The sequence below is a fragment of the Pteronotus mesoamericanus genome, unplaced genomic scaffold (genome assembly GCF_021234165.1).
Source record: "Pteronotus mesoamericanus isolate MK-2021 breed Mesoamerican mustached bat unplaced genomic scaffold, CSHL_Meso_final scaffold_36, whole genome shotgun sequence".
Taxonomy (NCBI): domain Eukaryota; kingdom Metazoa; phylum Chordata; class Mammalia; order Chiroptera; family Mormoopidae; genus Pteronotus; species Pteronotus mesoamericanus.
Window position 1 is genome coordinate 24,502,910 of NW_026555313.1, and position 12,881 is coordinate 24,515,790.

Sequence of the window (12,881 nt, forward strand, 5' to 3'; positions counted from 1 at the left end):
GGAAGTTAATAATAAGGTCATTGCAGCTAAGTAGGAATTGAGGTTACATGTAGAGTGAGGATAGAAGGTGGCTTCAGATCTCATAATGGGAAAACCAAAGGAGGTGGAAGGGAAATGTACTTAGCAATCTTCCAAAACCTGAAGGGAAAAAGAACCAGTGTAGTCTATGTGCCTTCACAGAGAAGAATCAGAATTAGTGGGTACATGTGATGGGGAAGTAAACTTTAATTTTTTTCTAGGGAAGAATATTTAGGGAACTGGCAATGGAATGAACTCCCTGTCCCTTTTCAGACTGAGGCACAGGTCCATTTATTAGGGATGCTGTAGATGGGGTACTTGCTCTGGCATGGAGAGTCAGCAAGATGAGCTCCACATTCCCTACTGGCTCTGGGACTGGATGACTGCAGGAGTGCATTCAAAGGACAGGCACTTGGACTCAGCTTTCTCATCTACTCCATGGTTGGGAGCAGTGACCAAACAGAGATCAGTCTTGTGGGAGGTGAGATCCCCAGGAAACTGTCTCCAAAGCCCTTCCTCGGCTTCCAAAGACTCTTTCAGAGGCATCTATTAGGCTTGGCAAAGGCCCAAAGTCAATACAATAATGACTATCTCTCCAGGCCATATTGCAGGCCCCTCTCTGTCATTCAGTAATTGGCTAATAAAGTTCACTTTGATGTGAGGTCAATCCTATTAAGAAGTCCCCAAGATGCCCCAACCCCCTGTTATCTGTTGCTAGGAGAAAATAAACTTGAACATACATTAGAGTGGTATGCTGAATGGGGGTCACCCTCTCCTGTGTCCTCAATCTGGGGTCAGTTGAAACTGAGGGCAAGGAGAGAGGAGAGGATGAGGAGAAATCCCATGGAGGGAGTATGGTCAAAGCTCTAGCCAGCCCCAGAGAGGACCCACTGGCGTGGCATAGGTGCCCCCTTCTGTAACCTGACAGTCCAACCTCACCCCTGGCAGTGCTCCTGGGGGGTAGCTGGGAAGCCACAGCATCTAATTACTGTTACCACAATTCTGGTAGCTGTGGCGATTATGATGGTGCCCCTTTATCCCACAGTGCTATGCAACATTTAATTATTGTTAGTCTTACAGAGATCACTATAGAGCCTCCTTATTGCCATGACTGCCATTGCTGTTGGGGACAATGGTGCAGCTGAACACAGCTGCCCCCCAGGTCCAATGATCTACCACCTCGAAGTGGTGCTACGATGGCAAACAGGCAGCCAGCCTCTCCCTTGTCGTCTGTGGTGTGACAGGGATCTGCATTACTTTGAGAGCTGGAGCTCTAAGCAGTGGTAGAAAGGCCCCAGTTCCATCTTAAACCACCCAATTTTTCAGAAAGAAAGGAATCTGGAAGATAAATGTGTCTATGCTCTGGATCTGGTCAGGAGGCCCTCAATACATTCCTGTGAATCACCACATCAAAAATCCTAAGGCATTCTGGACATGACTGGATGTGGTATTCCTTCCTGACTTGGGGTGCCTATACTTAAAACTCGATAGTGGTACTGAGAAGAGGTTTTCATTTTCAGTGAGGAACTTCATGGACCAGGAAGCTTAGACCAGCAGAAAGGATAGGGTTGCATATGGCTTTAGCCTGGAGCATGCCCAATATAGAAGGAGGCAAAAAGGAAAAAGACTTCAAAAGAGGAAAAAGATACTCAACCTCCCACCCACACTCTCTTCCTTTCCATGGTGCCTTTAGATCCAGGATGAGGGGATGCTGTGGTCAAAATAATTATCAGGATGGACTACTTTATAGAGGAACCTGATTTTTTTTTTTTTGAGAGTCATATGGAAGCTAAGTAATGGAATTAATTGTAAGGGAGAACAGAATTCTTGGATCAGCCCAAACCCAGTAGAGAAGGCAGCCCTGGGAGTGTAGAGCCTGCATATCCTTCTCTAGGGGGTTATGGGCCTTAATTAACTTCTTTAGGCTTCAGATCTTTTTAGGATTTGATGAAAGCTATGTCCCTCTGCCCTGCAAACAGCACACATGCACAAAGACAGTGTTTACATGGCAACCTGTAGAAGCCCAGCTGGGGCCCTGAGGAGGGAGTCCTTCAGGAAGCAGGCAGCCCTGAACCCAGACTCCCTATGATCCAGGCTAATGAGGGGTGTTAGTGATGTGGAGGATCCAGAATGAAGAAAATCAAAACCAGATTTCTATAATGTGAAGTAGAAAGAAAACAAGCATGATATATACATTGCATTACAATTCTGTAAAAAAAAAAAAAAAAAAAGAAATGCACCTATGAAGTGAAGGCAACATGGATAAATGAAAACAATCTGTGGGTAAAGGTTTTTTTTTTATTTTAAAATTTACTTCAATATCATTTTGAAATTACTGTAATAGTAGATTTAATTTTTCTATATTATGTAAAGTGCTTTACCTCCAGAAATCAGCCTCTGAATTATATTTAATTTAGGTTAATACGAATGCCCAGCACTCCTTGAGCATATGCTTGTGGGAAGACATGTTCCAGGAAGATGTCAAGTAGCCTGGAAATGACATACGAAGAGTAGACAATGCCCAGGCAGGACACTGAATTTTGAGGAACCTCAGGAGGAAGTTGAGCGGGGAGAGGGCATGTGATTTAAAGTCAGGAGTCCAAGGATTTTGTCTTGAATCTACCATTACTAACTGTGTACAAGAAGGGTGACCAACTGTCCTGGTTTGCCTGGGACTTGAGGGGCTTCCTAGGACATGGGACTTTCAGTGCTTAAACTAGTAAAGTTCTGGACAACCAGAATGAATTGGTCACCCTATTAATGAGCCACTTTAACTTCTCTGTGCCTTGGTTTTCTTATTTGTAAAATGGTGTTTATGTCTTTCAGGGCGTTTGTAAAAGTATCTTATAAACTCTACCATCTTTACACCTGTTCAGGATGATGATTACTGTTGGTGGGGTGGAACAGAGGAGAGGGAGTGGGGGAAGGGGTAGTTCTCCCCAGCCCTGAGATCTGAGAGATGAAGAGCCTCTTCAGATGCATACCATGATTTAGATAGGAAGAGCTTAACCGCTCTCACATAGCAGGCTTTTAACAATAGTTTAACAAATATTTGACCAGATACCATGCCAGGCATTGGAATAAAGCCATGAATTACTGAGACATGCTCCCTTCCATCCTGGGGCTAAAGTCTAATAGGGAAGAAAGGATCTATCAGGAAGTGGGATAAAAGGTAAATTCAGATGTCATTAGGAACTTCCTGTGTGGGGGGATGCTTCTAATCTAGGAGGTAAGGAAAGGTCAGGGAGGCATTCCTGCAGAGGTAAGATGAGAACTGAGGGATGAGGGCTGGCTAGCCAGGGGAGTCATGTAGAGAAATCAGGCGGAGAGGAGAGCAGCCAGAAGGTCCAGGGAACTGGGTGTATCAAAAACTGAGAGTAGTCCAATCTGTCTGGTGCAGTACCTGAGTAGAGGGAGAGAGGTGCTGGGGAGGTGTTTGCCCAGGTTGTGTGGGCCTTTCATGCTGTTAAGGAGTTTAGACTTAATCTTGAGAGTGCCAAGGAGGCCAGGATGTTTCACACCTGGCCACTCAGCAGCCCCACCCCCTACTTTCCTAAGACGGTGTTCGGGGGCCAGGCACCAGGTTTAGCCTGTTATGGCCATGTCCTCTGAACCTGAAGGTGCCAGCTCTGTCTGTCCTGCTCCCAGAGTCCCTGAGCCTGGCCCATCTCCTGAGTACTCCTGTGGCTCCAAGCCTGTTATAGTCAATTTGAACCTTCCCCTGGCAGGGGCCCTGCTGCCTGGCACAGACTGTGGCTCCAGAGAGCAGAGTGGCACCCCTCTCTCCACCCTTCCAAGCATGCTGCTGTCACCACAATGTATGTGTGGGCTTGATGGCTGCATGACAATGAATTCAGGACATCCCAGGCAGCTGATAAATAATGAACAATTACACCAATCGGTCCAGGTACAGGGAGGCAGGCATACACCCATTTACATATATTTGCACACATGTGCATGTGTCCACACAGATTCACTGACATTTATGCCCACACTTTCATTGAAACTCAGGCAAACATGTGGAGAGATTCCCTGCTACCTGAATGAGATGAATGAGTACACATTCTATTAGATGCTTGTTCACCCAAGGAGGCACACACCCGTGTATTGTGTTGCCTGGAATATAGATTATTATATTATTATTTTTAATCTGATACTATATTAAAATGCTAAAATGGGTGAATATGCACCAATATAGAATCATATACATTGCCCTATATGCTCCTTTGAAGGCAGGTGCAAACACAAGAACTCCATCCTTCTGTGGACAACAAACTCACTCTCACGGAGAATGCCAGTTTGCTCTCTCAGTTGTACCTAAACACAACCACAACAGTAATAGTAGTAGCAAATCCAGGCTGGGGGATTGCTTTATACTTTTTAAAAGACTTTCAGGACTACAGCCTTTTTGATCCTCATAGCATTCCAGTGAGGTAGGTAGGTGGAGAAGACATTACTGAAGAGGTTAAATATGCCATCTGGGAGGTGGCATAGAACCCAGATCTGACTTCCCCATGTGAATGTCCCATGGCCCATGCCTGTTTGACAACTTACAGGTCTCACAATGGAAAGCAAGGACAAGGACAGGGACCTGCTACTAGGTTCTGGATTCCTGGCCAAAACATTTCCCAGAGTCAACCTTGGCTAAGAAGTGGGGATTAGAGCATAATAAAGGGATATAACCATCAGTAGAAATCCCATAAGGTCTCATTTACGTCTCCCATCAGAAGAAAGTAACAATTGACTGTTGGAGGGAAAAGCAAATTCTGATTTCCTTTAGGATTGTATAGCCACATGAGCTGATCCTGAGAGATCCTGGAGGTCTTGGTGGGGGATGGGGCAATCCTGTCCCATCTGGGCTCTCTTCCCAGCTGCATGCATGCTTTTTCCTCTCTGTCTGGGCTGGCTTTGAGGTCTTATTCTAGGAGAAGGGGAGAGAAAAGGACAAGGGAAGTGCCCCCTCCCTCTGAGCCCCTCATTCCTCTCCCATCACAGTGAACCCCCTTTTTTTGCTCATGCTGATCCTTCAGGACCCATTGAGCACCCTGTTCCCTACCTGGCTTGGGCAGAAATGGGGAAAAGGCTGCCAGCCCCCTTATATCTGGCCTGCCAAGTGCATGGAGGCCTGGGCCTCAGGCCTCAGATCCAACAACTTTAAAAGGGGTGAGATAGCTTCCTTCAAAGCTCTATGCCCTGTAGAGTAGAAGGTGTCCTGATGGTGAAAGAACAGGCAGAGAGATCATCTCTTCCTTTGCTTCTGATGCTGCTGCTGTTTCACTCTGGTTTTATCATCACTGTGTGTCTTAGTTTCTACTCCTGCAAAATGGGGACGGAAAGACCAGCCTTACAGTGTTGCTGTGAGGACCTGACGAGATGAGGTGTGGAAAGCACCCTTCACCTTCCGCACCATGCTTGGCATACTGCCAGGTCACTGTCTCTGCTGCCTGAGGAGGCCTTCACTGTAGGACTGTGGGAGTAGCAGGGCAAAAGGTGCTTGCTAGGTGTGCTGCTTTGGCTGGGAGGCTGGGAGGGAGGGGGGCATCTGTTTGACACTTTTATCAGCATCCATTCCTGGTGTGTATTTTCCCAGGAGCTGCATGTGTTGGTAAACACTTCGAGTTGGAGCTGAGTGAAAACTGAGCAGAATGTTAAGCATGTGGTGGTTTGGTCAGGAAATGCTGAGAAAAGGCTGGAGGTGGTGAATGGGAGGTGGTAAGAGCCACAGTCTGGTGCTTCCTAGCCTGCCTTACCCCTTTCTCTTTCCATTTCTCTCTTCCCCTATGCCACCTGCTTGGGCTCCCAGCAGGACATCTAAACATGGCCCCAGAGGCAGCATACTACAGCAGGAGAGATATGCGATTTAGACTCATGCAAGTATGGGTTCCAATCCTAGCTCTCCCTGAAGTCTCTTGGCACCTGGGTTCTGTCTTTTTGCTTCCTTGAGACTCAGTCTCCTCTTCTGTGAAGTGGGTTCAACATATACTTCACAGAGTGAAGTGATGATTGAAAAGACATCAACCATGCCTGGCACATAGAACTCAGTAAGTGTTGGTTCTTTTCCCATTTTACTTGGAGGAACAAGTCACCCTAACCTTGACTGGGCTTTGGATGTTAGCAACAGTTTCTTAGGTCTACTTTGGACTAAGAGGAAGTGGGCTCCTGTTCTCCCCAACATAAACTTCCCCATTTTCAATTCTGGTTAGGACTGGAGCAGGTGACCAAGAGTTAAGTGTGCAAACTTCCTCCCTAAATCTTTATATACCCGTGCACTTATGACAGCTATAGTTAATTATTTGTGTAGTTATTTGCCTAGTGTCTTCCTCCTTCACTGGGCTACAAACACTCCAAGGGCAGGGACTGTGTTACCTGCTCACAACTGAATGCTCAAGGCCTAGCCCTGTGCCTGGTACTGGAAGGAATGATGAGTCTCACCTATCTATCTGATTGGTCCAGAGCAGAATGGTTAAGATAACCCAGCTCAGAGTTTGGTAGTGTCTTATTTTACATCGTTCCTGAGCTCAGAGCACTGGTTGTACCTCTCACTTGGCCTTTGCGTAGATTACCTTAGATGAGCTCTTCCTACATGTATCTCTTGTCTCTCTGAGTGTGGGCTTCTTGAGCACCAGGAAGGTATTTAGTCTGTCAAGAGAAGGACATGCAACTGAGTGCCAAGGCCTTGGAAATTCAGTGGACATGAATAAATGAAGGAGGGAATACTGCTCCTATCTCCCTCCCCTATCTGGTGGGTCCTAGACTAGGCTCCTGCCACCAGCAGCCCACCTCCAGGCACCTTAGGATCCTCTGTGCTATTGGGGCTGCTGCTGGTGAGAGGTGGATGACTGTTTATTTAGCATCACCCAGTGGGTGTGGGGCCAGAGGCCAACATATCTCTGTGCTCCCTGGAGTGTAGGATGGGACTGACTTGCATCACAGTCTGGGAAGGCTCCAGCCACTGCCTCTATTGGCCCCATCCTCTATGTTTAGAGACTGTGGAGAGCCTCCAGAGGAGCATACTTCATCTGGGTTCTGAGGAGTCCTAAGCCCCTTGGCTCAATGGCAGCAAGTACTCATGAGGTGGCTTTCCATCCCTCCCCCCACACTTTCTATTGTTCCCTGACCCTCCTCAGTCTCAGAAGGGGACAAGGAATGATTTGGAAGAGGCCAGGTTTTGGTAGGAAAGGTGGAGGGGATACTCAGACAGACAGACACGCAAACACACACGCACTGCCTCCTGCAGCACTCAACACTCCCAGGCAGCATGGGGCTGGATGTGTGGTCCTGGGGAAAGCTCTGCCTCTGTGAGGCTAGCTCTTTGTTTCCCCCATCTCTGCCTAATTTTTGCATCCATCTTTGGGTGAATCTGCAGCAAATAGTTTATCGCAGACTGGCCTGCCTCTGCCACCTCCTAGTGTGTGCTCTCTCCCAGCAAAGATGTTGGTGGCACTTAGGGGTGCTTTTTAATACCAGGTGAAGCCAATATTGTTAGGGAGGACTAACAACTGTCACAGCTGCTGCAAGGAGAAATAATATGCAGTGATGCATCTTGGGCTGATGGGAAGGTTTGAATGTGCTGCGGCTCTGGTTTATCAGTGCTAGATCCTCTCCACAGAAAGGGGTGGGTGGAGCTGGGGGAGGCAGGAGCAGGAATAGTTTTGCCAGCAAGGATTTCCTGAATCTCTTTTTTGACCTTACCCCCAGAGGTGGAGCTGGATTTGAACTTTGACTAGAGGTGGTGCTTCTGAACCTTCTACGAATTCCTGCTTCACTTCTGTGATAGGAAGTCCTTACCTCTCTGGGCACCCTGACACTTCAGGTAAACCAAGACTGCCCCAGGTTTCCTATCAGTCCATCTATATCAGAGGTAAAACCAACACCCTACAACCTTGCCTTAGTCCTGGTCTCGGCCCTAACCCTGTCTTAGAGTGCAGTAAAGGGGCAGGGGCTGGCAGTTGGTACCCATAAAAAGACAACTGGCAGTGGTAGGAAGTAGGTTACTTGAAATCCTGCTCAGTGCCCATCTCAAAGCTCCTGCTTGCCACCTGGATGCCTGCGTGTACACAGGACTTGGCTGGGTGCTGGGGGAGGGGCTGAGTGGGGCTACTGGCTTGCCTGGTTTAAAACACTCCTCCCTGATTCCTAAAGCCAGTGTTGAGGGTGTGCCTTTGTATGTATATCCCCATTTGTGGGTAAAGCTCTGCCCATGTGGGTGCTGGGAGGTGTGGGTTTATTCACACATTCACAGTCTCTCTGGGCTGGAAGGGACTTTGGAAGAGATCCCTCACTCCCACCCACTTCTGCTACATTCATGCCAAATGCTCACCTGGATTCTACTTGCTTGCTCCTGGTGACAGGGAGCTCACTACTTATCAAGGCAGTTCATCTCAGCTCTGACAACTGGAATAATGAGTTGAAAACTATGATAAGCAGCAACCCATCCTCACTGCAGGAAAACAAGGCCAAGACAAGGTGCGAAAAAACACCACTACAATATAGTTATAGGCAATGGTTCCTGAGCACCTGCTATATTCCCTCTCATAATCTTCAAAAACTCTGTGAACTCATGTTATTGTTGTACCGAAAAGGAAACTCAAGCACAAGGTAGTTAAGGTACTTGTCTGAAATTTCACAGCCCAAAGTGGCAAAGCCAGGATTCAAAACCAGAAGCTATGAGTCTGCCTGAGCTTAGTCAGCACATTGTATTGTAGACACAACACAGAGAGTGACAGAGTGAAAGTGTGTGTATGTGTATCTTCTCAACCTCACTGGTGAACTCATTGGGGAAGCAGAACTCACAGGTATTATTGGCAACTGGGAACCCTGGACAAAAATTCAAGATACCAGAAATTGCCCTCTTCTTTCTCTCCCTGCTCTTTCCTTTTCCCTTCCCTTTCTCCACTCCTCCCCCAACTTGAAGTGTTTACCAACACATGCAGCGCCATCATCATTGCCTTGCCTTCACCTGAATTAAAAGTCATCTTCTGAGTACTTGTGGGTTCAGGGGCTCTGAAGCAAGAAACTCTGGGAGTTTCTAGGGCAAGACAGATGTACTGGTCTGTGCTGGTTGGTAGGTGGGAAGTAAAGGGAGAAGATCTATATTTCTGGTCCATGACGGCCAAGTGTTAGGCAATACAAGGTTCGAAGTGTTTTATGTTCAATTTTATGTCTGGACAGAGTTTGGGATGAGGTTATCACTTCTAATCAGTGCAAGAAGGCTTTCCCAGACACTGCTTTTGGGAGCTCTCCTGCTGTCCTGGCTTTGCCTTTTGTTCTCAAGAGCGAGGCTTGGGTAGAGTAGTGCAAGGGAACAAGCACTAGATTGGGAGTCAGGACACCTGGATCTTTGGCCTTGTGCCTGCCACCAGATTGGTGAGTGACTTTGGATAAATTACCCTGCCATTTTGGGTCTCTCTCTACTCCTTCACTTGTAAAATGAGAGGCTAGCACTCATTGGTTTATCAGGCCTCTTAAATGGGTATATCCCCTGAAGTCTGTCAAATAGGTCTGCTGTGTGCAGGTGGGCAGGCAGTGCACTTGTGCAAGGACACTTGGCCAAGAGGTAAAAGGGGCTGAAATCCAGCTTAGGCTCTTCTCATCAGGCATACACCCTGGTGGGGCCTGCGTCCACCCAAAGAGGCATTTTTTTTTCTAATTTGGATCAGCAGCAGACCCGCAAGGTCCCCATGCAGATTTGAGGGGTGGTGGTAAGGGGAGTTTCTTTATCAGAAAGTGAGATGGGAGTTGAGGGATGGAGCATAACGACTGTGGAGGGCAGACCAAGGAGAAGCTCCACTATCTATGAACTGCCCAAGAATGCTGGCTGAGCAGGGAGCAGTGGAAGAACATGGGCTCAGAGCTCAACCTCAGAAAGGGAAGTTGGGAGTAAGTGAGTGAGGGAGGGAGGCAGGTCTGAGCAGACAGTGATAGACTCATGGGCCCTTGGGCCGAGGTTAAGCTACTCCTGAAAGCAATGATGTTCTCCCTGTTTCCCCAGCCTAACCCATTCCTGTCTCCAGTCACTCCAAAGCAGTCCGCCTCTTTGGGGTGGCTCTTTCTGCTGAGCTCCCATTTAGAGGGAGATGGGAAGAGCTTGGATTTTTTTGGGGGGCCTTCTTAGAAGGCTATAGACTCTTTTAGAGGGTGTTCCATTGTTCATTAAATGGTTTTGGAGGCCTACTCTGTGCCAGGCTCTGTGGTGAATAGATAGGTATGAATCCTGCTCTTCATTCTAATAGTGCTTTTGTCATAGGCCTGAGGGGAAATGGCCCCTGTCCTCTGAGGTCGGGGAGGTCTAGTGTCTATGCTGGGCTCAGTCTGAGGGGAAAGGTGTTAGCTTAGAACTGAGGACTGTGGAAGGCTGCCAATGTGCGCCTCATTGGCTCCTGTGAAGTAGATCTACTGGGAACAGATTTCTGAGGTCCCCTATTATTCAGGGAAGATGGGTGATCACTGAAGAGCAAAGGGCTTCTGGAAGGGAGGAAGGAGAGGTGGGTGGGCAGGGGGGTTTCTGTCACTTTCACTTGGTCAGGAGAGGGACTGAGAAAGATGGGGCATGGGAGAAGGGCTTATTCTGTGAGGACAACCTATTGCTCATCACAGACTGGGCCTCTGGAGACCATTTCACTTCCCTCCCCTGCCTCTCCTCAGCACACAACTGTTCAGAATAAGTGCCCCTTCTCATTCTTTTGGATCTTCCCAGTAAATCTCACATTACCTGGCATTCTGTGCTTTCTCACAAGAGAAAGTTCCTCTTCTGTCTCACTTGAAGTCCTTCCTCCAGCATGTTCTGTTCATCACTCCCATAGACTCTATGGCATAGAGCACAGCAGGCACAGGTTTTGGATGCCAAACCCTCAGAATAGCCCAGCTTTTCCTGGACAGTCTGTCTTCGCAGTAGTCCCAGTTATGTAGGGTTGGTTCAAAGCACACTCAAGCTTTGAAACTGTCACCTTTGCAGTGACAGCTACAGGCATGCTCTCCTGCCTGAACTAGGCAGGCCTACCTTGCCCTCTCAGGGTGCTTTCCACTCCTGTTCTTTAAAAGAAAGGGACTGCAGGGAGGCTGGTCATCTGTCTCTTACTCTCAGGTGCCTGTACCAAGTGACATTTTGTTTTGAGTATGTTCTCTAACCCCAGCTGCCTTGCACAAATTTCCTATCAGTCCATCTACATCAGAGGTAAAACCAACACCCTACACCCAGTGAAGAGAGAGAGGGTTCTGAGCAGCTGCCCTGGGATGAAAGCAGCAGTGTGTCTGTGTCTTCTACCTAGTATTATAACAATGCTGCTGCTGCTGATGATGATAATGATAGTATTTATATTAAAGAGCTAACATTTGAGCTCTTACTATGTGCCAGACACGGTTCTAAGTGCTTACACATATATATCAGCTTCCTATTCTTGCTGTAACAAATGACTGCAAACTTAGTGGTGTAAAGCAACACAAATTTATTAGTTTATAGTTCCATAGGTTAGGAGTCTGATACAAGTCTCACTGGTTAAAAATCAAGGTGTAGGAGGGGCTGTACTCCTTTCCGGTGATCCTAAGGACGATTCCATTTCCTGACATTTTACAGCTTCCTGAGGCCTACCTTAGTTGGCCTGTGGTCCCCTTTTCCATCTCCAAAGCCAGCAACATTGCATCTCTGAATCTTCTTCTATGGTCACATTTCTCTAACCCAACCAGGAAAGGTTCTCTGCTTTTAAGGGCTCATGTGATTAGGTTGGGCCCACCCATAATAATATCTCCATCTCCAGGGTCATACTTTAAACACATCTACAAAGTGCCTTTGCCACGTCAAAACATATTCACAGGTCCCAGGGATTAGGGAATGAACATTTGAGGGTCTATTATTCTGCCACCACAACATATTGAAATTTTTAAAAAAGTTGGTGATATTTAAGGCAAGCGATAAGTTTCTACTCTTGAACATAAAATTAGATATGCATATATATTTTTTCTGAGGTTTTAATTTAATTTTTCTTAAAAAATCTTTTTTTATTTTTTAATTTCAGTTGACATTCAATATTACATTAGTTTCAAGTGTACACCATAATGGTTAGACATTTATGCAACTTATGAAATGATCATCTCAATAAATCTACTACCCTCCTGACACCATACATAGCAATTACAATATTATTGACTATATTCTTTATATTGTACCTTACATCCCTCTGACTGTCTTTGTAATTGCCAATTTGTACTTCATAATTCCTTTACCTTTTTTACCCATACCCCCAACTCCCTTCCCATCATCAATTTGTTCTCTGTATCTATGAGTTTGTTTCTTCATTTGTTTCTTAAATTCCACATGTAAGTGAAATCATGTGGTATTTGTCTTTCTCTATCTGAATTATTTCACTCAGTACAATAAATTTGGGCCAAAAAATTTATTTAGTTTTTTTCATACAATGGCTCTAGTAGTGCTTAGTCATCTTTAACTTCATTTGAAACAATGTTGTTAGATTGTATTGTGACAGCTGTCATATCAGTGTGCATTTAAAAAAAATCAGAATTGGTGAATTTTTGTGCAGCCATTTTAATATTGAAAATGGAAGGTAATATGCAACATGTTTGGTGTATTATGTTTTCTTTATTATTTCAAGAAAGGTAAAAGTGAAACAAATGCAAAAAATGATTTGTGCAGTGTATGGACAAGGTGCTGTGACTGATCGTGTCAAAAGTGGTTTGCGAAGTTTCTTGCACTATTGATATTTCGGTCAAATAATTCTTTGCTGTGGGGCTGTCTTATGTATTGGAAGATGTTTAGCTGCACCCCTGGCCTCTACCCACTAGAAGCTAATAGCGGGAGATATCTGACATCCTCAAAATATCCAAATCAATAAAGTTATTGGTGAAAATGA